The following is a 27,644-nucleotide window of genomic DNA, read 5'->3' on the forward strand; positions in this document are numbered from 1 at the left end:
TACATTTTCCACATCACTAAGGTGTCAGAGATCTGCCCAGAAGGACCATCTATTTAGAGACTGTTGAATGCTGCAAACTGTGCGCTCTCACTTCGAAACAGCCAACATGCTCCCCCAAATTACAGGTCTACCCAGCCCTTAACTGGGAAATCCTGCAATCAATATGCGTGGGACATGCCAAAAGGGAGTGTGTGTGTGGTTTACAGATGACATGATGGGATACTTATGGTGCACAAAATTACAAAAATTATTTTGGGTAGGCTGATTATCTCGACATATGAAATACAATCCATATCACCACTTCAAAAACATGTTGTACCTGGTGGGTAAGTGGAGGAGACAGGCACATTGTTTGTCTTGGAGGTACCCCCTTGCCCGAGTAAACCTGCTTGACCCCAGTTCCTGTGGTGTTGTGGGTTCTGCAGGTAACTTGAACATTCGTATGGCTTTGTCCGATACTAGATTAAGGGCTATACCCTTGCAGAAGAAAAAACACATATAGAAGACTAGACTCCTGAGTATCTCGAAGTTCCCTGAGATGACCCCTTCACAGTCAGATAGGATCAAATTAGTCACCAGGCCAATGTTTTGGAAATGTGCCACAAATGGCCTCAAGAAGTTGTAAGAGCTTTCTATTTTTTATCTGTATCATATTGTTAGCTTCTCTGTCTACTTACCCGTGAATAACATTCCTTTGGCATTAAAAGATAAAGCAATGACTGGACATTTAGGTTATTGAATGTTACTAGCTGAATCAAGCATTATCTGAGTTTCAAACACCTTGCCTCGTAGACGAAGCCTTGTGCGTTTGTTTTGGTAGTAATGTGTTCACAAAAGTAGACAAACTGCTGTTTCCAGAAATTAAAGTCAGGGGGTTATGGGATATTTGGTTATAAGATAGTGTGGGATGGGAGAGGAAGTAAAGCACGTCTTTAGTAACTAAAATAGTGCAAAACTTGCAAATGATACCTCAACGGTATCCTGTCTTGGATAAAAGATGGAGCCTAAACCTGAAATTGGTGTGGATATCATAACAGCAATAGCACCACAAATTTACAAGTCATCTTTATACACTGTAGGCAAGTGCCCCTTTTTGCATGGTTCCCCGAACATTTTGCTGGATGTTGATGCTCTTTGACAAAGTGTGCCCTGGGTTCCTGCCAACCAGGTACCCAGGCCCTAAATTTGTTTCCTAAAACTGTACTGTTGCAAACCCAATTGGCAACTCTCTGGCCACATGCAAGTCCTTTGTGGAAGGTACCATGGGCAGCTTGAAGAATTTTCTGAATTTGCATGCTGTGCATTATTCATCTAGTGGTTGGGTCCCGAATTGATTTATTTGTCCTTTTTAGGTCTCGCCCTGGAATAAGCATCCAAAGGATGCCTTCCAGGGACGGAGACGTATAGTCACCTGTCTGGAGGGAAGGACGGACGAGAAGGTGCACGCGCTTCTCCCCGGCTGGATTCAGCTGCTTGCACGCGCATGTCGGCTCCGTCCACATTCACAAGAATTCCCGCGCCGTGCACATCCCCACACATACACACATGCATGCATGCGCATACACACAGAGACACTCGCTCGCACACACTCTCTCCCTCCCCCCCGCAGTCATCACACACGCATACACACACGCACGCATACACACAGACTCCAAGACACATACACACACGCACGCTCACACACATACAGAGCCCCCCGCCGCCCCACGCACACACACATGCCCCCCGCCCTCGCAGCTCAGTAAAGGCCCCCACTCACCGGTACTTGTCTTCAGGCGAGGGCTCGTTGCAGGCGGCGGCGGTCTCTTCCTTCTGTGCGTGCGAGGCTCTCTCACCTCACGGGAGCCCGCCCGGGCTTCCGGTGTGTCTTCACGTCCCGCCCCTGGCCTGCCTGACTTCCGCCCGGGATTGAAAACCTTGTTATTAATAGGTACGTCCAGAACGTTATGGTTTGACAAAATACTTCCCATAAATGTCCTTGAGCTCGGATCAGAGGGCATGCGTGTAGAGAGAGGTGCGCGTGTTTCCCCGTTTGTTGACAAATTAATGAATTGCATGTGCTTCAGGACATCCGTACTTGGATTTGTTCTTTCGAGACGGAGGCTGCAGTCCTTTCTCTGGTTCGATTCTCGTGCATGTTCAGGGGCCATGTTGGACGATCACACGATATGTGTTACCTTAGTTTCGATGTTAGACAGCTGTCATGCTTTCTTAGTAGTATTGCTTGTTAGACACACGGCCGGAAGTATTAACACTGTATCCCTTTAAGAAACACACATCAAGCGTAACCAATAGGTAGACCTCTTACATAAATAGCCCGGCAATTGACCTGCCCAAACCTTTTCAAACAAACGAAGACGCCGCATGCAGCCTATGTGAGAGGAAGCCTCGTTTTGCCGGTAAGAGCGCAGAAATACATCAAACCAGCCCCGTTAGAATGAGAAAATAAACTTAGAATATCGGGTATGTAATTCTCCCTTTTCCCCCGATTCCTTCAAACAGATACATGGTCACTCTTGGGTGTCACTCTGAATATCCACACGCGGCATTGAACTCATACAGCGAACCAGGCTGTCACACCCTTTAGGTAAGATCAATCGAAATCCTTAATCTACACCTGAGAATAGAAAAACATACATTCCTAATAGCCATTCCCTTAATTACAGGCAGCCTCTGTACGCAGTTTACCGTAAGGATCCAGTGAAACTACGTCTCCCATAAAACCCCTCGCCCGTAATTTCTCTGCCGGCCGTGTGTCTAACAAGCAATACTACTAAGAAAGCATGACAGCTGTCTAACATCGAAACTAAGGTAACATATATCACCGTGGTTAGAAACTGTGCTCTCATCATCTATATTAGTAATAATCAACTTATATTTATAATATGGCACACGCTGTTTCAATCTTTAGGTAGCGGCTATCCTTTCATTCTGCGCACTGTGCGTCTTTCTGCTAGAACAGAACACTATCGCTGCAACCACAGTTTATCAGAAGAGCTAAAAGCCCAATAACCAAGACTACATAGAAAGCGCCATATCGCGACTGCCTCTTAACATCTGAATTAAGGTAACATATACCGTGTTTAAGAACTGTGCTCTCGCTATTAAGACTAGTAACAGTCAATCTATACTTGTATCATGACACACGCTGTTTAAATCTTTAGGCAACGGCTATCTCCCCTTCCTAAATGTTTGCACATCTTGGCAGCAGCCTACTGCCTATAATCAGCCGATGAAGTAGATTGCGCTCCAGGCAAGCTGCTGAAATTCAACTCCAACAACGTCAACTACATGGTTTATTTAAACACACCACGTGCATGTGCTACTACTATAAAGGATTGCATCTGTGCTCCAATAATAGTATAAATCCTGCCATGCATAATTGACCCTTCCTCTACCTTGAATGTGTGGTGGCTTTCTTTCGCCACACTCGTCTTCCGTGCAGGCAAAACATCAAAGAACCAGCCCGAAGCAGTCGCATAGCTGGAAAGTTTTCCTTTGCTATAGGAGTGACATTTCCATGAATGCAGCGTGCTTATGTGTGACATTTTCTTGCATGTTCTATCCATGTTATAATGTTAATTCCTGAAAGATACTTGTGCATTACAAGGGACTAAAATATACACTGAATAGGTGATCTGTCATGTAGTTTAGTAGTGAAAATACACATTTCTTGGTTTGTAAATTTTTTTATCATGCTATGAGCCACTTTACATCATTCTAACTGAATTGAGTTGTACAAATTGAAAAGCAGTACACATTTTAACTAATAAGGTTCCATAAATGAGTGATATGAATAAACATGTCTCACATGAGCACACAGAGGCCTGTTCTATTTACATCTTCGGAAATAATGGTTTCCAGTGCAGCTTGTATATTGTTTTGCAGCAAAAGATCAGTGTAGAGAACAGTGTTGTACAGAGGGCGTTACTGATGAGAACGCTTCTGTTATATTCTAGGTTTCATGTTTTGATATGTATTTCTCAGCTACATTCTAGGTTATAGCTTTCTATAGCATTCTAGCTACAGACAGGACGCCCCCCCCCCGCGAGGAATGGAGACCCCGCTGGCAAAGGCAGCGCCGGGGTCTCCCAAGAGACGGACCGCCTGCGGAGCCAGTTGCAGAAGGCGTACTACCTGCTGATCCACGCCATGCACGACCTGCCCGTGGAGCGGCGGAGCCCCCTCCCCTCGAGCACTCCCTCCCAGGACAGCATCTGCACCCAGTCCTCCCCCCGGGCGCACTGCTCGTCCGGCGAGGCCAGCCCCCAGTAGGCATCGGACAGCGAGTCTGCGGCCCCAGCCTCAGGGGCCCTCCCTCCGCGCCGCCACCACTGGAGCAAAAGTGAGGAGACCCTGGGCAGGGAGGGGGCCCTGCCGCCGCTTCACAGGTCCCTCATTGACAGCGGCATCCAGTACGGCCCTCTGCCCCCCCGCCCGAGGGACAGGCAGGAATGTGGAGGTGGGCCGGACAGTGAGGAGGAGGAGGACTCCCAGTGTCCAGCTGCCGAGGAGCAGGCAGTGCGCTGGGGGCGTGCAGCTAGCGGGGCTGGCCATCCATCACGTGTGGACAAAGAGTGGCTGGGGGGGCTTGGAGACCCCGATCACAGCCCCTCAGGGATGGGCAGCCGGCCAGATGGCCCCCTCCGGGCCTCTGGGGTGACGGTGAGGAAGATGCAGAAGTGGATGTACAAGGGCCGGCTGCTGTCCCTCGAGATGAAGGAGCGCATCATCGGCGGGGCCCTGCGGCCCGGGGTGCTCAGCCCCAGGGACGAAGGGCGAGGAGGCGGCATGGTGCCGGGGAGCAGCGGACAGGTATGCTCTGTCAAGATCAGGACTTTAAACTTCCTCCATGTAGTAAGTTTTCTTTCCACCATCGTTGTTTTACTATTATTTTTTTTTGTAATTTACGTTTCTGACGAGCTTTGTTTTTTGGTTCTAAAATCTCAACTTGTCCCAGGCCAGGTCAAAGTACCATGTAGTGATGTGTGTGTTTTCTTCGTGCACTTTCCATTTCCCTATTCCAGAGTGGGGACGGGGTTCAGGGCAAGAGTGCATGTTAGAAATCAGAACCCACTCTTTAGGTACGGACAGCACAATCTCTCAGCAACCTTTGGTATAAGTGGGCCAAGTGGTGCATGCTCCCCGCGTCACTCACTGCTGTTGGCAGCGCACATTATTGACATGTTGTCTTTTCCGTTAGTAAATATATCAATCGCTTCAACTCCTATAGACAAATCCTGTCCTGTCACCTGTTGTGTTTGTGTGTGTAGTGCGCCCGGCGTCTTAGGGAAGAGGCTGCTTCTGAGCACCAGTTCCATTGTAGAATGTAAGTGCATTGTGTCCTGCACACGTAGTTCCCTCCCTCATGTGGGCAATGTAGAGGCTGTCTCCTTCTATGCTGTCTTTACCCTGAGCTGTGAGTTCTCTACCTGCTTTTTGGGTCTCGCTGGAAAAGCATCCGTAAGGATGCATCCAGCTGGAGACCAGTAGCGATCACTGTGGGAGGAATGACGGACCAGAGGGTGCCCGCGCTTTTTCTCTCCTGGATTCATGTGCGCGCACATCGCGTCCGCGTCCCGCGCTGTACACATCGCAGACAGACACTCGCTCACACACACACCCCCCCTCCCCTACAGTCACACACACGCACTCCAAGACACATACACACGCAGACACACACACACACACACACACACACACACACATACACACATACACAGGCGCCCCCGCGCGCGCGCGTACATGCTTCCCCCGCCCCCCGCAGCTCAGCAACGCACTGACCGGTTCTCCTCAGCTGCAGGGCCCGGCAGCAGGACTCGTCTTCCCTAGTTAGGCACCGGGGCGGAGGGTAGGCTCCTGCCTGCTCCGGTGCACGGCTCCAATCGCGGTTCTTCCGTGGGAGGCGGGGTAGGCTCCCGCCCTCCTACTTCCTGTTTCCTGTTGTCGTGCCGGCCTGCCTGACTTCCTGGTCGCAGGCCGGCAGAGTAACGAGGATGTTTTGCGGTATTTATTTATGTATTTAATTATGCATTTTTATATAGCGCAGACTTTACCCGAAGGCGGTATTTATTTATGTATGTATTTATGCATTTTTATATAGCGCGGACTTTACCCGAAGGCGATATTTATTTATTCATATATTTATGCATTTTTATATAGCGCGGACTTTACCCGAAGGCGGTATTTATTTATTCATGTATTTATGCATTTTTATATAGCGCGGACTTTACCCGAAGGCGTCGGAGGCTTCACAACAGGAACAGAAATGAAACATAATGAGAAACATTACAAAAGAACAGGTTGCAAAAACATACGTTACTTACATAAGGTAATAGTGACAATTGTGAGCAAACAAAATACATGAGGTAGTAAAAACTATGAGAAACCAAAAATACATGAGGTAGTAAAGGTAATAGTGACAATCGTGAGCAAACAAAATACTTGAGTAAAAATTGTGAGCAAACAAAATACATGAGGTAGTCAAAAGTGCACCAGAGGAAATGAAAGTGACAAGTGTGCAGTTATAAGAGAAAACAGAATATGATTAGAGGTATAGTCCTGCAATAAGTGCTAGACACTCAGGCTCAGGAACAAGCGTTACATGGGCAAGGTGGCACTTGTGCAAGTATCAAAGTTAGCCCGGAATACAGTACCACTGTCATCACAAAATTCTTAAGCACCCTGCAACACTGGGGATTTACAGGAATCCAAACACCAGCGTAAAGTACTCGAACAACAATAACGTCTGTCTTATAAATGTCACCAAAAAATGTTAATATTTCACTTCTGTTCTTGGATTTTCGTGAAAATACAACACATATTGCATTGCAAATGCTATAGGTGTCACATTTGTGAAAGTTAAAACTATTGGCATTGTAAATGACAAAGCTATTACTTTAGCTATTACTATAGCTATTTTCACAACCAACACAAATAAAAAAAATGTAATTCGCAATACCAATGCTCAAACTTTCCTAATGCGAGACCTATTGCATTGCAAATGCTTGTTTTTTATGTCGGTGGGCTTCGACATACCACCATTTGGTTTCCTTCTGTGACGAAGTTCTTCCTCTGGAAACTTCCATGCCTACAATCCACTGCCATTGCATAGGAAAGCCACTCCTCTAGCTGGGTGCACTATACCACTGGTTAGGGTACAGGTGCATGAGCCCTGTACCCCTACAGTGCCAAAGTCCATTCTTAGACATCAGAAGGGCAGTAAAGTCATAAAAGAGTATATGGTCTGGGAGCACAGCACAATAATGGCTTTACTGAAATCTAGGAAGTTTGATATCAAACATATCGGCACATTAAACTCACACAGAGACCAGTGTGTGATTTAATGCCAAATGCACTCAGGGGGCATCTTAGAGATGCCCCCTGAAAAACGACCTAACTCTAGTGTCCTGGCTGACTGTCTGCTCGCCAGCAGTCACCACCAGACAAGTTTCTGGACCCCTGTGTCGAGAGCCTCCTGCTCTCGGGGTCCTGAAACAAAGCACATCCTGGGCAGACGTACCCAGCCTCCTTCCCCAGGATGGGAAGGGTCCACAAAGGGGAGGCTTCAAAGGCTTGCCGCCTTTGTGAGCTGACCCAGCCATTTGTTGCTCCCAACAACTGGCCCCCAACGGTTCTGACTCAGACTTTGGGCGGGAGAATCAGAGGGAAAACCAAGATGCGAGGTGTTGCCACCTTTGGCAACCCCACCCCTCAAGTGGGGGAGGCGAAGAGAGGTGAAGCACAACTCTCAGTCCCCGCCATCTTGAAGATGGGGGAACCCAGCCAACCAGATTGAGGCTTATGCCCCCTCCCAATGTATGGTGGCATAATAGGGGGTGTACCCGCCCCAAGGAAGGGACCCATTGGTCTCGACCAGTGACCACCTGCAACGCCCCTAAATTTTGAATTAAGGGGTAACCCCGAACATTGCCTCCTCAGAAACAAGAAGAGAATAAAGACCGAAGAGCTGTGCTGAAAGGAGGAGGACACCAACTGACTTGTCACCAGCCCTACCGCTCTGTCCGGACCTCTACCTGCTCCAGCAAAACCCCAGAATGTCCAGCAGTCAGCAGCCCCCAGAACCCGGAGCACCTGCCCTGCCTTCACTAAAAAGACCTAGTCTCCTGTGAGCACCGGAGTTGCTTACCAACAGACACTGGCTCTGGTCAAATCCACAATTCTGCACCAGACACCCATGGCCTGAGTTCGAGTGGACCCTCCCCAGCAATGCTGACTTGTGATCCCGGACCTGCCTCAAGCCTCCAGAGAATCCAGCCCAACCACAACAGGAGTCGGCAAGGAAAACCAGACTCCTCAAAAATCCACTGCACCAGACTCCCAAAACCTTGGGTGGCCCATCTGACTGTGTCCAGGCAACACGCAGCTTCCCAATTTACCTCTCCAACCAGTGGTCACCTCCATAAGATCTTCGTGGCCCAGCCTTCTGTGTTTGTTGTGACTGGAGAATCTCCACTGAAACCAACAGGGCACCCAACGCCAATCTAGCACCCTGCATTCAGCCGTCCCTCTGCCGCTGTGGGTGCCCCTTGTGCGCTACCTTGGATCCCCTTTGCCCTAAGCAAAACCCTAGGAGCTTTGCTCTCACATCCACGTGGAGTGCCCGTGAACAGCCACCAACCAGAGGACCCATATCCCCCACTGGATAACACTGGGCCTCAGCACTCTGCACTCGCCCACCCTCACCCTATTGCGCTGAGGGTGCTCTTTGAGTGCATCCTTGACCCTGGAGTAACCCTGTTTCTAACCCTAGAAACTCAACTCCCACAACCAATTACATACCTACAAACTGATAACCTAGTTTATCTCCCATAGGACTGCATTGACTGTTTATCTGTGGAAAAAGTTCTGTGTGCAGTTGAAAATTGTAATGTAATGTAATGTAAATGACATTTATACCGCGCAGCTTCCACTCCAAGGAGTATCTTGGCGCTCACCAACTCAGATGGACCGGTTGGAAACGGAAAAGAATGTCCTAGTTTCTGCACACACATTACACTAGAGTCCTGCAAGAGGCGTCAGGCAAAGAGAAAATCCAAGTTTTCAGTGACTTCCTAAAAAGGGCTTCTTGCGAAATAGATCGCAGGGAGAGGGGAAGTTTGCTCCAGGCTTTGGTTCCAAGTACAAAGATGGATTTGCCACCCTTAGTGACGAGTTTGAAACGGGGCAAAGTGAGCAGGTTCTGGTTTGCAGATCTCAGACAGCGTGCTGGGTGGTATCTTTTAAACCCATTTTGAAGATAGGATGGGCCACGTTGGTGGAAAGCCCTAAAGGTGATTAAGAGAAGTTTGAATAAGACTCTTTTCCCTATTGGCAGCCAGTGTAAGGTGTTCAGGGCTGCTGAGAATGACGATCTACGAGGCAGGCGTAATACGAGACGTGCTGCTGCATTTTGGACCATCTGCAATTTATGAAGGACGATTTTGTTTGCCCCGACATAGAGTCCATTGCAGTAGTCTAGCCTGGAATTGATTAAGGCTACAGCGACAGTTTTTCTCGCAGATAAAGGCAAAAGGTCAAAAAACTTTCTGAGTGCTTTAATAATTTGAAAGCACATGCCTGCTACAGCTACAGCCTGGGGTTTAAAAGATAGATGGTCATAAAATTTAACGCCCAAATTACGGGCGGATGCAATTGTGTTGGGTGGCACTTCAGCATCTGGTGGCCAGCATGCTGTAGGGGAAAAAAGGTTGAGATTACCCATTGGTAGAATTTCCGTTTTTCCGGCGTTGCACTTCAAATGGTTGTTATTCATCCACTTGAAAATTGCTGCAAGACAGTCCCTAAGATTCTCTTCGGCACCTGGTCGTTCCCTATCCAACACCAAAATCAACTGAGTATCGTCAGCGTAAGAGATCGAGCTGATCTTGAATGACGCGATCACACTCATCAGAGGTGCCATGTAAAGGTTGAAAAGAACAGGGCTCAAACTAGAGCCCTGTGGCACTCCTGAGCTGACGTTTTTAGCCTCAGATTGGTATGGGCCTAACACAGTTATTTGGCGCCTGTTGGTAAGGAAATTTCTACACCAAGCCAACACCTGTCCACCTATTCCTGCGGCAGCCAGCCGGTCCATTAAGATGTTATGGGACACGGTATCAAAGGCTGCCGACAGGTCAAGTAGGATGAGGACGGCCTGCTTTCCTTGATCCATTGCAGCCCTTAAGGTTTCAGCGGTGAATAATAGGGCTGATTCGGTGGAATGTTCTGACCGAAATCCTGACTGGTTGGGGTGGAGTACGTTATTCTTCTCCAGAAAGTTAGTCAGTTGGCTGTTGACAAACTTTTCAGTCAGTTTAGAAAGAATGGGTAGCAAGGAAATCGGGCGTAGGTTGGAGAGGGTAGTAGGATCAGCAATGGCCTTTTTTTGAAGTGGCTTCACAGCTGCCAATTTCCAATCATTAGGGATGCTTGCAGTTGCTAGTGAGGAGTTAATCATAGGATTAACCATCTCTATTAGAAGATGCAACACCGGAGGGGGACAGGGATCAAACGGAGAACCTGATTTGCTGGCCAGAATGGCTTTCGCAGATTCTTCCAGGGGTACTGGGACAAACTCATCAAAGTGGAGAGGGGAAGTTGTCTTCACTGTCTCGTCAGAAATTATTGTTGTGGTGGTTACAGACGGAAAAGTCTTTGTGATGGTCAGGATTTTATTGTCAAAGTAATCAGATATCGCATCACAGAGATCTTGCGATGGAGGGATCTCTTGCGACAGAGCTGAAGGATGCATAAAATCCTTGACAATCTTAAAGATTGCTTTTTGTTCCTGGCCAGCAGAAGAGATAGCCTGTAAGTAGTGTGTTTTTTTTGCTAATTTTATCTCTGCGTGATATTTCCGTCTCGCTGCTAGATAAGTAGCACGAGCAGCGGTGTCGTAGTTACGACGCCATCTTCCTTCTAATGTTTTCACCTTGCCCAGTTCAAGCTTGAGCATTGGTGAGAACCAAAGAGCATTTTTCTTTGTCATCCTGTTAAGGTTCATGTTTCTGGGTGGTTTGAGTAACGTACCCACTCCAGTAATCCAATCACGAAACTTCTGATAGTCCGAAGTAGTACAGTCAACAAAGGCTGGTAGCCTATTCCTAAATTCATCAACAATATCAGGTCTGCTGGTCAATACCTTCCAATCTGGAGTATGTTTGGTGTAAGATTTATCAAAACAATTTGAAAGATTGATAATGGGTTTCCGCGCTCCAACTATATACAGAGGAATAAAAAAATGATCTGTCCATAGCAGTGGTCGAGGGGACTTGATTGTCAGACTAGAAAAGTTGGAACAGATACAATCAAGTAGATGCCCTGCTTGGTGAGTGGGTTCCTGATTCACAAGGGTAAGACCCAACACTTCAATTGTGTCGAGGAAACAACTGACTCCAGGGTCATTTGGGGACTCAAGATGCAAATTGAGATCACCCAACACCGAAAAGTTAGAAAACCTAAGGGTCAGATCACTTAACACACCACCAACGGAGTCCAAGAATTTAGTGGAAGGGCCTGGGGGGCGATAAATAAGAGCACCGGAAAACACAAGGGAGCTATGAATTGTCATAGAAAAAGCCAATGCTTCTGCTTCCTTTATTTCCGTCAGTTGCTCTATGGAGCATCTGAAGGTGTTCCGGTAAATAATTGCCAGACCCCCTCCCCGTTGTTCATATTTATCCAACCGCTGGATAAGATAGTCTGGGGGGAGGGCTATGGCTAAAGCAGGGTTACACCATGGCTTCAGCCAAGTCTCTGTAATGAAGAGGCAATCCAACTGAAATTCAGTAATTAAGTCAGACATTTTGGGCGTTTTTTACTAAGGAGCGTGCATTAATTAATCCGCCCGAAGTAATATAGTGTCTATATGTGTCTGGGTTGGTAGCGAAGGACTCAGGGTCTGATGGCAATGGGCACAGCTAGCAGGACCATACCAGTCTGACGGAACTAAAGAGCCCTGACACAGGGCCTGAGGATTTTGAAACGATAATAGGTAGTCCCGTGACATACCTGAATCAGACATTTGCGTAACGTAACGACCGCAGGGGGCTCAGAGTCTCCCGTATAAAAATCTAACCAAGATTGTTTTGCTAACACATTGAATTACTTACCTCCGTCTAGGAAATGTCCCAGTGTGGTATTTAGGCACACCACACGGAGTAGAAAAAGTAATCTGAAAAGTAATATAAGCAAAGTAATCACAAAGTAACTGCATAGTAATTTCAACTGTTTCTGAACATTTGACTTACCAGTAACAAAGTTAACTGCATTCAACTACAGTATTCTTGAATAGTACTATGTCACTTGCCTGTACCAAGTTCTGCTTGGCTCTAAAATGAAATCCAACTAAGAACATTTTTTTAGACAAACAACTGGTCTGAGTTCAGTCTTTGAGTGTGTAACGTCATTTGTTGCCAGAGCGAGAAAATAAATCCTTAACACTACCCTCTGATAAAGCTTTACTGCTCGCCCACACTACCACAAAAAGAGATTAAGGTATTATCTACTTTTACCTCTGAAGCCTTTTTGGGAGCCACTGGACTCTGCACACTATACCTTACTTTGGTATAGTATATAAAGAGACAGCTTCCTATATACACAATAAACCTATGCAAGCAAATAAAGAATGATTTATTATTGGACATTGCCAGCATTTGCAAGGGCAATCTCCAAACAAAATGAGTGTAACCTCCAATAAATGTTACGGGGTTCCTTCTGACGATCTCAATCCCATATGAGATTTTGAATAAAAAATGAATTCCGTTGAACACCTTTCTTAAATCAAGTTCCTAATTGTTCATTCATTTATCCTTCTTTGGGTTGGATTTGAGATGAAGTGCCTTATTACCATGGCAGTTGAACGAGCGTCCAACCGCCATCGTTTCGGGCGTCGGGCTGGACCGTCCGTCAAGGAAGCGGTGATCCGGACAGCCCAATTACACTGCGAACGCTGTGGAGATGGTCGTAAAATGCTGTTTATCATTGCAGCTGGAGAAGCGGCCGAGGAAAAGAGCCATTGTAGGGATTTCGATCCGACCCACGCCCCAACAGGCTCCTTTTGACTGTCAGAAGCAGTGCTCAGTCTTTCCCACCGCTGCAGTCCAACGGACCGCATCGTAAAGATGTGGTCAGACTGCTAAGCTAGATGTTGGTCGGACTGCAACATAATCAGGCCCCAAGTAAAAATAAGTCTCAAATGTCTGCTAGTTTTAAACCAACAAATGTTAAAACATTTTCTGGCATGCAAACCTAAGCCTTTTCCAAGGCTAAAAATACAAAAAAGAGCAATATATCCATCTGTAAGAGTAATTCTAAAAATCTATATATCAAATCAAATTCTTTAGGTGAATGGGACCAATTTTAAGAAGGTACCGTTTCACGTGATTTTGTGGTGTACTGAAAAGAAGTACAAATGCTTTGAATTTTCTAAGATAAAGAGGACAAGAGGAAAGAACCCTTGTGATTATAAGTATAATAGAGGATTGAAGAACAAATCGGGAGATATATAATAGTGCAGGCCTTCTTAATGAAGAAGTCACATCAATGATAGAAAGCTCTAAAAGCACTGGTAGAGGCTGAACTAGTCTATGTGTGTAACCCAGAACAGAATGTTCCAAAATGATCTACATTTCTTCCATCACTGTAAAGGATGACCCATAATAGGGATTCTGAAAGAAATATGTAATCCCAAGGCAGTAAGATGTGGTTGGCAAAAAAACCAAAAATACCTATATCAGTATTTACAAAGTGTAACCCTTGATACTGTTGTACCAGAGTCCACAGATCCGTCCTATGTATTCTACTGGTAATCAAGGTTCCCAGACAGGTAAGTTGTACCATATTCATAAACTGGAATCTGCATGACTGTTTACTGCTCAAGCTCGGTTCAGGAACCGGAGCTTGCACAAGGTCAAAAATTGGTGGACACAATGTTCAATATGGATATACGTTGTGGCAATGAGGTCAGAATGACACAAGGACCGAAACAGTTATAAACAAGCATTTGCAATGCAATAGGTTTCGCATTTGCAAAGTTTAAAGTTATTGGTATTGTAAATGGCAATGTCTTTTATGTTTTTGTTTTTAAAACGAACAAATAAATATAAGGTTTGTTATTTATAATGTCAGTAGGTGAAGGTGAACACAAAACTCTGCTAAAGGAGGAGCTCTTGCGGAATGCTCTGGTTTTTAAAGGGCAGTGTATTTGTTAGCTGCTTAAATAATTTTATATATTTTGTAACTTAATACAACAATGTTTTCACCCAAAAAAATGTTTACGTGCATAATACACACCAAAATATATGCTGTTTAATTAAAGCAGGGCGGGAGGAGGTTGAAATTGTGCTATACGGTAGTAGCAAAGTTTACGATGTTAAATAGAAACTCACTCCTATCACCGCACACAGAGATGTTGCCAGACTTGTCGCCTATTTCTTTGCAGCCGGGCTTCCTTTGTTCTTATTTTAAGATGTAAACGGATGCTGCTTTGATGTATGCAACAACAAAATATAGGCGGTTTAATTAAAGCACCATGGGAGGAGGCCCGGATTGTGTGTCTCGTGTTAGGAGATTCTCCCATAGTGAAAATTAACAAGCACTTCATACACATGGTATGTACATAAACTGACTTAAGGGTGTCAGGCCCCCCTGTGCAGTCCATGACCCTTTCAGATTAACCAAATAACTCTTTTACTACGCCCTACAAAAAACCTCACTGACTCACAAATTGAATAAGGTCGCGTTATACCACTAAAGGTCCCACCAGGTGGCAGATACATAGTTAGGTCTCGCCTTTACCATTCCGAAGGAATGGGAAATGGCGAGAATTCAAGTGCTCGAACTGATTGTGAACCACCGCTTTTTTTCGTGGCGTTTTCTTCGAGTGCACGTGGCCACAGGCACGCGCTTTTGGCCCATACACTTTCATTCCCATCTGTTCCTCAATGTCCCTCCCACCCTTCGTTTGATCTTGCCGCGAGTTCAGGCTAATGGCCCTCCCCCAGCACAGAGCGCGCATCCCGGCCGCACAGCACATCAAAGGGCTTCTCCCAGCGTGTGCTGTGCGGCTTCTCCTCCCCTAATTATGTGGCCGGCCGTACTTGTGTTTCCCGGCCGCTTCCCGGCCACTCTTGTATTTAATTAGCAGCAGCAGCATTTCTCCTGCGCCAGGCCACATCAAAGGCTCTGTGCCACTTTCACCCACACAGCAACACTTACAGACACGCAACGCCACTCACACCCACGCAAGCCCACTATCATCCACGCAACACCACACTCACCCACGCAACGCCACTCACCCAAGCAACCCCACTCACCCACGCAACTCATCCACGCAACCCCACTCACCCACGCAACGCCACTCACCCACGCAACGCCACTCACCCACGCAACGCCACTCACCCACGCAACGCCACTCACCCACGCAATGCCACTCACCCACGCAACGCCACTCACCCACGCAACGCCACTCACACACGCAACGCCACTCACACACGCAACGCCACTCACACACGCAACGCCACTCACACATTGTGGGTGCAGATTGTGGGTGCAGATTGTGGGTGCAGATTGTGGGTGCAGATTGTGGGTGCAGATTGTGGGTGCAGATTGTGGGTGCAGATTCAGGGTGCAGATTCAGGGTGCAGATTCAGGGTGCAGATTCTGGGTGCAGATCGTGGGTGCAGATTGTGGGTGCAGATTCAGAGTGCAGATTCAGAGTGCAGATTGTGGGTGCAGATTCAGAGTGCAGATTCAGAGTGCAGATTGTGGGTGCAGATTGTGGGTGCAGATTGTGGGTGCAGATTCAGAGTGCAGATTCAGAGAAAACTCAGCAGCACCACCACCATTGCAATGCAATAGGTCTCGTTTTAACGCAAATTTAAGCTATAGGCCTTGTAAATGACAAAGCCTTTTATTTATGTTCCAAAAACCAGAACGCAAAAATAAAGGGCATTATCATTTACAATGCTAATAGTTCAGACTCACGTTATTGCGAGACCTATTGCATTTCCAATGCTTGTTTTTTTCGAGCCTAATCATGTCCATGCTGAAAACGAATCACGTTTATTTTCCCTAGCTGTTTTTGTACATATGCTAACAAAAATAGTGAAAAAGTTATTGTTCTGTGTTTCCCCATGGTGCAAAGATAGTTTTCCTTCTTCGTCTTACACAAGCATAAAAAATGTTGGAAATAGAGTCGCTCTTTCATTGCATCTGTGCACAATTTCATATGAGCTGTGGTGTGTGAACCCTGTATGTGCCCACCCTCGGCAGAGGTCTTTTAAGAAAGCGGGCAGGCGACACAGTGGCAGGCCTACTGGTCTTTCAAAGGTAGCAATCTATTCGCATACCTTCGTTCTGATGTGATCTGACACGGATCCAGCCCACTGGCATTTAAAAAACACTGACCTGTGTACTGTCAAACAAGTGACCATTTCTCAAGAGCCTTAGATTCTTCAGGTGCTAGTAAAGATCTTTCCTGAGCCAGACATGGCGCTCACCCATTCACACCAGGATTCTGAGGCACCGACGTATCGGGATATATTAGCATGACATATAAGGCTAACTCTCTCACAGTCCCTCTGCCCTGTCGGAAACCCTACGTGCTCCGTCGGTCCCATTTTTAAATGCGTCCCGCACCCGGCCTGGCCATTTATCCTGTGAGGTGGACTGGAGTTCTGGAGGCCTCAGGCCAGGTTTGAAAGCCCGGGGCTGCTGCTGGTACCTCTAGCAGCTCTTTACGCAGCTCACTGAAATTAGTAGCAGCAGGCACACGGAGCTTCAAGAAACAGAGAGGAAATGGGGAGAGAGTTCGAGAACAGAAAGGGAGGAGAGAGGTGCGAAGGAGACAGAGTATGATGGATGGAGAGGCAGAAAAGCGGGGCTGGCTACAGCAGGTTTGTCGGTTGCTTTCGGTTTCACAGTCTGGCAATGATGCCTGGCACTCACCAGGAGTTGACCCCCATTTTTATTGCAAAAATGAGCAATAGGTGCCCCCATTTAAAATTTTAAAAAAAGTCAATAACTATCTCCATTAGGCCGGTGTTAGCATTAGCTTTGCACCTTAGACTCGTGATACTTTCCATCTACCATGGGTGACCTAAAAGTAATTTTTTCTCTAGGATGTGAGGGTCAGCATTTTGTCACTGGTGCCTGCCCATCCCCCACCCCCTACCTACAGTATGCCAGAGGCAACATTTTATCACAGGTACCCTATTACAAAGAATTACTGAAAATATGCCAAAACCAGCTGTTTGCTATGGGTGTCACTTATGCTAAAAATTACCTCTAGTGTGTCAGTAAATTGAGAAGGGCCCCTTAATCCAAGAATTCCATGTATACGCTAGTGCCAGCATTGTGCCATGGTAGCACAAATACTAAGTGTAACCCCTAGTATGCTAGGGCCACACACTCATGCTCACTCGGAATCCCACTTCTCCATTTACCACTCAATTACACTCCCCTCCCCACTCAATCCCCCAACACTTATTCACATTCATACAAATTCTCACTCACTTTCTCAGTCTCACTCTCTCATTCATTCGCAGACTTTCCCTTTTACTCATTCACTCTCATTGTTCCTCAGTCTTGTTTATTCCCATTGACTCACTCGCACATTCTCATTCAGTTGCACTTACTGTCACTCCCATTGATTTACACTCACACACAATTGAGTTTCTTTTTTAACTGATGTTCAGCTGCCTATTCCAGTTAACTTGAGGTCTTTAAACGGACAGGTGCTCTGTGGATCATCATAGCACGAAAACAGCTCTCACTCATCCGAACTGAAGCAGGAAACTGAAGGCCGACCCTGCACAGTGCATACTTCATGCTGATGCACTGAGACTGCTCCAGGTTCCAGCCTCCTGCTTTTTCACCTTGCCTTCCCTGTGCCAACATGGAAAAGGTGAAAGCTGCACTGATATGTACCCTCTGGGACTAAATGGGCTGAAGCATAAAGTGCTCATAGTTACCTTTACATGTGACGGGTCACGGGCATCACAAATGGGGAAGCCCCCGAGACATGGTAGGACTGGAACTTTGGCAGCGAGGGCAGTCAAGGGCACATGTGATCCTTGAAAGCCACAGCAGTGTTAACGACTCCGAGTCTAGCCATGCAACTGGAGATAGCAAAGTGCTTCAGAGAAGCAATTTTATTTTACAGGCTCAAATTCCGCAGTCCCTGATGAGGATTAAGTTCTGTCTTGGGGGGGACATTAAAAACCGAATTCATACACCGGTCCACTGAGCCCTCCTCTCGCATTTAAAGGGCCCACTGAAATGGGGTAGGGGCGCAGAGTGCTGCAGGTTTTTAGGGGTTACGGGTACATAACCACATGTGTTAAACATGCATTTAATCCAGCTGCTGGCCTTAAAATGTTGGGCACTCCTATAAAGTTTACACAGAGGTGATGCAATCCAGTCCCACAATTGGTAATCTGAGATTTTCCCGCTCATTTATGTCCATTATTTCACTCGGTCCAATATAACTAAAGAATTTAACAGAAAGTAAAAGCCATCATCAGACTAGTACTGTTGCATCTGAAGTACACCCACCGTGAACGTGTGGAGCATCTGCCCAAGTGATTAAGAAGTTTCAGACAACCCAGAAGGCAGCGCGAGACCGCTCCTTCACCTCCCCTCTCTTCGTGCTCTCCATTGACTGCCTGAATCTATAGGCTCCGACTTCAAAGGAAAGCGTATAGCTCTTTGTGACAAAAAGTGCGCAAGATCCCACTTCTTGTAACAAAAAAGTTAAAACAAACTTTCGCGCTCTCCCTTCAACAAATCTAGTACCAGGAGAAACTCCTTCGGGGTCCGCAAGGCTGAGACGTGCAATTCTCCATCTGCAAGAAGTGCAAATTAAACGATCTCAACTTTGGGGGGGGGGGCGCTAAATCCCTTAAGAGCATTACAAACAAGCATTTACAATGCAACAGTCTCGCCTTTGTAAAAGTTAGAGCTTTTGTCATTGTTAATGACAAATTTTTCTGTATATGTTGTTGTAGAAATGTGACTGGTTTTACGCCTTCCTCACAGTCCCTCGTCCAGAAATACATGCCTGCTGCTCATGAAACTAGCAATAAATGACAGCTCATTACCCATTTCCTCTGCTCGAATGCAGAGTGGGCAGGCGTTCTCTCAACGTGGAAAGGGGCGATGGTAGGGAAGTGGGGAAAAAGTCTCCACCTTTTAAAACTTGTGATGGGGCTTGGAATGGCCATGTTGCACATGCAATTCATCTGTGCACGAATAGCGTCTGGCATCAGCATGGAAGTAAAGTGCTGAAAAGAGGCACTTAAAGGGGGTGAGAAGTACGCAAGAACGTTCCTGTACACACAATTGAATAATGAGCAGGCAGACTCAAATAATGCAATTCTGCTTCAATGCGCTGCCCAATGCTCGCGGTAAAATCAATGAGCCAGCTCCCGGTCCACCACCGGTTTGGGGGCATTCATCGCGTCCGGAAGGAAGGCCTGAAGGGGTTCATGCACACCTACCCAGCAGTAGGTTGGTGGCTGGGCAAGATGCAGCAGTACCACATTCTACTGAAGGAAAAGAAGGAACTATTCCTGCCTTCAGACAATGGTGATTTCAAATTAATGTACCACAACAAGTAGGCGCGCAAGTGCTCCTGTGCACTACTCCTTGTTGATAATGCACTTGTTCCAGTGAGAGCAAGTTATTACAGTAACCCTACTAGTAGGAGTGCAGGCGTTCCTCTACCTTTGTTTACATATTACTACTGGTGTGCTTTTCTGTTGCATTACATGCCGCAAGTATTTACTGATGCATACGTTTTTGCCCTGCATTGACCAGGATAATGAGTACTATCTGAGTAATTGCATTGGATGCACAGTATTTATGACTGAAATAGTTTTGGTCTGGTCGTAAGTACAATATACTATATTTTTTTATATAATCCTGTGTGGAGACTCTTTGGAGGTGAATTCATTTTGCTGCTGTATGAGTGTGTTGCACAAACACTTTACACATTGTCTCTGATGATAAGCCTGCCTGCTCTGCGTCAAGCTACAAGAGGGTGAGCACAGGTTATCTTCAGTGTATAACTGACTTACCCGGACTAGAGTGGTGAGTTGCGCCTGGCATACGTGCATACCCAACGTCAAGCAGAAAGCCCATTTCTAACAGGTAAACATGTTAACTGTTTTTATATAGCTGTATGTATTCTTTTTCATGTAATTATTTTTGTGCAGACATAAAAACAATAAAGCTTCATGGTGGATATGTGCGTCACAGTTTTTATTGCGGGAATATTTATTTCCAAATAGGGGGGGACTTTAAGACCACCTCATCTAGACAAGTAATGAGCATAAATCAGGGACGGTGCAAGGAGGTTGTGCACACGGTAAAAATCAATTAAACCATAGGTTAATGAGGCCGAACGATTATGCCTCATCTCTCTTGCCTGCCTAAACTATGGATGCAAATGATGATAAATATGGGTTATCAAAATGATTAACTGCCTTATAATAGCCTGGTGGCCCTCCTGTGAGGTATTTAAAAATGATGTTGTATATTCCATAACTCTTATTCGTTCCTCACCCTTCTGCAACTCATTGTCACCTTTCTTCTAATTTGTTCCTTTTAAAAATGTGTTTCATTTATTTATTTATTTTATTTTATTTGAAAGTTTTATATAGCGCGAACAAGATCTTTGCAGATATCAGAGCGCTTTACAGACGAAAGGAACAACGTGTGAGTAAAATAGCAATTGAGGTGGGGAAGATACATGTGGGAGCATAGCATAGAACAGATACATCAATAATGATACAAGTGCAAAATAATTGATAGCGTAAACACTCAGGCAGGTCAATAACATGCGTCATACAAAAATGCAAAAAAAGATTAGTAAGAATGAATGGTGCACCGTCTGTGAATATCGTCCCCAGTAATAATTCAAGTGTATTTAGCCATGAGGATAGCCTTTACTTCTTTCTTAAAAAGCATGGTAGAGGAGATGAGTCTGATTTCAGGGGGGAGTGAGTTCCAGATCCTGGGTGCCATTCCTGAGAAGGAGCGTTTATACGTTTTTTCCTTGCGGAATCTTTGGGGCTTTAGCAGAAGGTTGTTTGTGCCTCTGGTGTTCCTAGAGCCTCCGGAAATCGTCAGCTTTTGGGCGAGGTATCCGGGTGAGCTCAGGTGGACAGCCTTGTGCGTGATGCAGGCGATTTTCAGATGAATTCTGGCTTCAAAAGGCAGCCAGTTCAGGGCTCTCAGGTCAGGGGAAATGTGTGAGTGCTTTCTTGAACCGGTGATGAGTCTCGCTGCAGCGTTTAGAGAAGCTCTTATGGGTGCCGTGGTAGTTAGGGGGAGACCGCAGAGGGCGATGCTGCCGTAATCTATTCGAGGGATGACTAGAGCTTGTTGTGGTGGTGCAGTTTCATTAACTAAGGCGGTCATAGCGTTGAGATAGTGATCCGTCAAGGATTGGACATCCGTCATGCCAGTGGGAGGAAGTAATATATTGCAGCTGCTGGGGGGTAGAGAGTTTGGGTTGAGTTTTTTCAGGTCTCTTTTCCAGACTTTGGGCTTGAGGGATTGAACCGGGTTAGCTTTGACTTTTTCATTGATGAAGAACGTGACAATGTGATGATCTGACCAGTCGCAGGGTTTGATAGATTCGAGTTGGATAGTCTTCTTTGGAGATGATAAGGTCAATGATAGAGCCTTTCTCGTGGGTCGGGCTGTTGCATATTTGGGTGAGGTCGAGGGCGTCGAGGAAGTTTTTAAGACTATTTACCACCGCGTCATTATGATCGTTCCAGTGGAACGATCATAAGAAGATATATAGAAGAATCTTCTTATGATCATAAGATCATAAGAAGATTCATGAAGAAGCAGCTTGTTGATAAGAGTTGAGATTTCTCTATTAATATGAGCACCGCCTTAGTGGGACTTAAGGTGTCACTTGTACTCCTTACACTAATGTTCCGTCAAGGACACGGTCTGTGATATTTATAAATCAATGGGGTGTTTCTGCTCCAGTCACCACCGCCCACCGAGAACGAGACTTTCCGTTCCTTATATAAGAAGCATATTTGAAGGACTGTTGAACATTTGAAAGCACAAGTGTGGTTTATGCCACAAACGCAAATCGCTGAAACCTGGGGGAAGAGAGAGGAGGCGAAATGCCAAAGCCTGATTAGGAGAAAAGAACATTTATTGGTGGAGCACTAACCTGTAGGATGGAGAGAGCTGCTGCACACGAGTGTGAGCAGAGAAGCCCAGCCAGACAGGATGCCGCCTGTACCGCTTAGGATATGTGAGAAGCATGCAATGCCCAAGGACAGCGGGGTAATCACAACATCAAGTTGAGCAGCAAACACAAATGTGATCTCAGTGATACACAAACGGATAACCAGGGCCACTGGAATAATGCTGCAGGGAGGGCCGAATTAAGCAGCACGGTCGAGTAAGTTATGAGGCAAGAAAAGGCACATTTTGCGGCACTTTTCCTGATAGTATTACTTTCTTATCTTTACACTTGTTAACGGTGTCTGGGGACATTTTGCACCTCAATAGTACCAGTTTAACACACAAATACAGCAATAAGCAACAAAAAAAGGTGACTACCTTTGTGAAGGCGGTTCCCTGCACAGCAGCACGTGTCACAGTGCTTTTAGTAACTTTTAAACCGTTTGAGCTAGAGACAATTTTGTTGCTGCTGTTAAAAACTGCAGGAATATGCAGCAGATTGTGTGGTAAGTTTGGCCAAACCCAAAATTTTTCGAAAAATTCAAAGGCCGAAAAATTGCATAATTCCAGTGGCCATACCAATAATCCATTACCACCATCAAATCACAGGTGATAAATGCACAGGCAGAAGAGCACGTGTGCGGTGACTACCCCTGCGATTGTACAAATGTTTCTGTAAAAACAGGTGTGTGTGTGTGTGTGTGTAAATGCCTTTATGACATACTCTATGTCCTTACAAAATAAGCATGATCAGGCATGTCTTTAAGTACAGGTTATTATAATAATAAATATAGCCATTGTGTCAGAGTCTCAGTGGGAAGAACACCTCTTGGACAGTGCAGATTCAGGAATACAGTGCACCAGTAAACCCTTTAACACCATAAATGTAGAGGAGAACACATTGTACTTGACCTGTCTTCATGCAACACCATCACACTTGCAACACACGTCTTGCTTGCTTCCCTGATGAGCAGCTTCATCAGTAATGCATAATAAACATAAGTTCAAAAAGATATACTCTACCACATAGAAAGGCCCTGTGCAAAACAACACATAAACACACAGGAAATAGCACACATAGGCACCAATCAATAATCCATGCTATGGACTGGTGGAATAAGCAGGTACAAGAATAGACCGTGTTATGTACTTGTCCCTTATATCGGCGATAGTGTTCTGCCAGTATACAATTATCCTGCAGTCCCTCCATACACAACATGCGACAGCATATGCCCCAAAACCTTGCCTACTTGGAACCGGTCTCTGACAATGTTGCATGTGTTCGGTGTTGGCCTGCACTTCGATAAGCATGGAAAGGTCAGGTGTGAGAGCGCCACTTGTGACAGGCGGGTAAGTCTGAGATTGCTAGAGGGGAGCTATACTCTAAATAAAATGCACAATAATGGAACAAAATAAGCGTGCTACTTCTGTTCCACATACAACCGGCAGAGCAGGGTTTAGCTACACATTCTATCACTTGGAGCTCTGAAGTTACAATGGCATACACAGAACTACAAGTACCATACTGCACCGGGGAAGAGACCAGATAAACTACTCAGGCATGGTTACCTTGGGATCTCTGTATTGATCTCGGTGCTCATCAGCTGATCTGGCAGCTGACCTCCTGCCCGCGCGCACCAGGAGCTTAACCTGTCGGGTGGCTCCTTGTTTGACGTCACCGCCCGTGCCAAATGACCGGGACGCTCACCAGCCGGTACTGTTGCTTTTTTCCCGAGGCCGACGCGATCCCTTTCTCCAGGCACCCCCGGCCTCCTCCAGATAGCGTCGCCCGTCTGACATCGGTCAGCGAAGCCGGTTCGCTTCTGCTCGGTCTCCCGTCCCTTCCAAATCACCGGCGAAAGAAACAAGCTGTACTTCTTTGGCTTTGAGAAGCACGGGAGTCCCCTGTTACCTTCAGCTGAGACTTAGAAACTTTTCCGCTCTTGTCGACGTCCAACGCAGTGAACGCGTGCCAGATGGGCTTCAGAAGCTCCGCTTTTAGGGCCATGTCTAGGGCGGCGGGCTCGGTCCTGATGCAGGTATTTTCTGTCTCACACACTGCAGCTCTCCTGCCGAAAGTCCCCAGGAGTGAGCAGCCGAGGGCTTCGCTGCACACACTGCGCTCTCTGTCTGATAGGTGAGCCGTTCACCACACCACGTGATCCAACTTCCTTTCCAAACCAATCAGAAGAGCGCTCTGGTCTTGGAAGCCGACCAGCATTGCACAAGCGGCAGCAGGACTCGGTGGCATTTTACACGACGTTTAATTCATAACGTGACTGGTTTTACGCCTGGAGGGCAGTAACTCTAGTGCACGACCTTATTTTGAAATGTTATGATGCAACTAGTTTACGTGCTAACCTCTAAGACACAAAATAAATCCCGGCAACAAAAAACGCCCAGAAAGGCATGACGACAAAAGGGGCGGGACTTAAAAAACAAAAGACCAAGAAACGCCCACGAATCGCGTCGTGACGAGACAAAGAATGATTGACGACCATCTCTTCCAATGGCTAGCCTCCATTTATGGAGCTAGCTAATGGAAGAAGGGGCGGGTTCAAGTCCCCTATACTGTGCTAACATAAAATCTCGGCCTGCGCCAACACTGCTGCGCAGTGTAAGCTAGGTCTCGACCTAAAAATGTATTTAGATGTAAAGATGATGTAAAACAGTACACACAGGATGCTCTCTGCGAACCCCCTTGGGCCACTGACTTTGGTAAAATCACTCGCCTTTGAGGGGATTTTTAATCTCGGAACCTCCCAGCAGTTCTAGCCTAGGAGCACCTTGGAATGTGCATATGAATGTGCACCTGCCCACTTTAAGAGCATGTGTGCAAAGATGCGGTTTAGTGATTATGCTGGCCACGGTGGATCCTAAAGTTTATGGCTATTCCATGTCACCCCACTGTATGATCCTGGCATTACCCAACCACGTATATCCATTATAAATCAAGTATCAATACTTACAAATACGCCCATTCAAGTAATTTAGCACAATTTATAAAAAAAGAAAATTTAACGCTAACTGTGACAGAGTAGGGCTCGAAACTTTCTCCTAAATCAAATTAACAGATGGTTCGTGCAGTGTTTAACACCACACTTAGGTCTACTCAAAGCGCTGGACGGGGGAGCATTCAAGGGGGCAGCTCACTGGTTCAAAACATTTTTATGTTAATATTTACAGTGCGATTATATCACCAACGTCTCATTTACAATGGCTAGCAGTCCTCCAGCTATTTTAGCATCTTAATGGAGTGGTAGGCGGCGAAAATGAACATTTAAATAAAAGTACCTTGCCACATCTTAATGGGGTTTAACAGAATAATAATCTGAAAGAGGAGCGCCAAAAGCTTTGCATGCGCACAAAGGAATGGTAGGTGGCGAAAACGAAAATTTAAATAAAAGTACCTTGCCTAGAGCACTAAAACACTTTAAAACACCTTGACATCACTCTTTCGGCACTGATCAAAGTTGCCTTTTCTCTCTCGTTGAGCAAGTTACAACAACGCAGGACAAGCACAATGAAAACATACCACTGGCTGACCAGAGAAAACACAATGCAGGTGTCCGGGAGCACGAAAAGATATTGGGCGAGGTGTGAGATGGAAAAAATACAAGAACTTTCCATTAGCCACGAAACCGAAACCACGGTTGTAGCGCAGGAGACGCCGCACGTTGGCTGTTCCTGCACAAGCTGTGATGAGAAGACACGCCGAGCCGAGGTAGGGGATGTGTGTGTGTAAGCACTGGGGGGCCGGGGGGTTCTGTATGTATGTATGTGTGTGTGTGTGTGTGTGTGTGTGCATGCGCGGCGGGTTCTCTATGTGTGTGTGTGTGCGCGTGTGTGTATGCGCGGCGGCGGGGGGTTCTCTGTGTGTGTGCGTGTGTGTATGCGCGGGGGCGGGGGGTTCTCTAAGTGTGTGTGTGACTGTGTGTATGCACGGCTGCGAGGGGGTCTGTATGTGTGTGTGTGTGCGTGTGAGTCTGCTTCCAAGGAGCCCTGGGAGACAGGAAGCGCGCGTGACCTGATCCGTTTACGCGCGCGTGCACATCACTTGTCTCCTGTCTCCCTTGACTCCTTGAAAGCAGAAACGATTGCAATAGAGTTTCGCAGGGACGATCGCTTCGCGATCGGTTTGCAGTGCGAAACCTAAAAATGTGGCCATTGTATAAGTCATTGAAAACTATACACAGTCGTAACTTGCTCATAAATCATGCTCATTACCAAAACAGAGTCAGGGTTTCGGTTCAGTCTTATCAGCCGAGCTCCTCAAGGGAAAATGTATGTATTAAAGTAGACAAGGCTTTGGTCAGCATCTACTATGTTAAACACAAAGTACAATAAAAACCTTCAGTAAGGGTTGGTGGTTCCATTCTTACAGACACAGTCAAAGCCGCTTGCTGGAGTAGCAAGCCTTGTGCTCCTGTGAGGTAAATATTTACATTAGGGTAAAGACATGAGCCAGCAACTACATAATTCACTACCTGATAAATGTGAGCAGAAAAACGTTCAGTATGGGTGTACGACTACATTAAACAGACAATGTCACAATCGATTACCTGAGTTGCGAGTTTTGTGCATTAAGTCACTGCGGTTCACCTACAGCAATTTAGAGATGGGTAACATTTTGAAAAGGGAGGCTAAGGTTTTTGTCCTTCTACGGTTTAGTGTGTCGGTCAGGTGATAGCCTTAGCCTCATTGGGTCTCAATCAAGATACCCGGGAAATCTTTTTCGGTTTTTCCAAACCTGTAAAGGTTTGTTTCTTTTGATGTTTGGTTAAAAATGATGAACCAGTGGGAATTTAGTATCAGACTTTTGGCTAGTTCTGTAATGTTCCTGGATCCTCTGTTTTTTGCAGGGACTGAAAATGGCATATATGATGCCAGTACACTCACCATTAACCCATTCTTTTATCTGATGATTATCATTATTAATGATTATATTTTGTGTTTTGTTCTTTCCTAATTTACAGATCGAGCAATTGTGACGTGAAAAAACTTTTCGGTTTCATCTTCAACAAGCATTGGCATAGCCAATAGGTCTCGCCTTTGGGACCTTATAAGTGTTTAGCTATGCAGCATATTATCCTGGGTGCTGTACCACAAGACATTGAAGAGCTATAGGAGAAAATCCAGTGAGGGGAGGCTGGAGTTCAAAACAAACAATTACCTCCTGGGAGATCCGCTTCAACGACCCAAGAGAGCCTGGCATAATTCCAAAGTGCAAATACTGGTGTACGAGCCCACCGCCTCCAATCGTCAAATATTAACCTTGAGTGGGCTCTTGGCACGATTGACAAATATCAGATATTTAATATCCGATTTCATAGAACTGATTTTATGAATTTCAAAAAACGGAATGGTGAGCAGAACCACCGATCTTTCAAACTATTGCTATGTGATTACGGCACTGTGTCTGC

General features: G+C 46.0%; 1 protein-coding gene across 3 annotated transcripts in view; it reads right to left on the reverse strand.

Moving 5' to 3' along the window:
- Positions 1-27,644, reverse strand: part of LOC144770363 (uncharacterized) — a 918,549-nt gene that overhangs the window by 578,717 nt on the left and 312,188 nt on the right. The gene's annotated exons all lie outside the window — the stretch shown is intronic.

This window comes from Lissotriton helveticus, chromosome 7 (genome assembly GCF_964261635.1).
Source record: "Lissotriton helveticus chromosome 7, aLisHel1.1, whole genome shotgun sequence".
In the NCBI taxonomy this organism is placed as follows: Eukaryota; Metazoa; Chordata; class Amphibia; order Caudata; family Salamandridae; genus Lissotriton; species Lissotriton helveticus.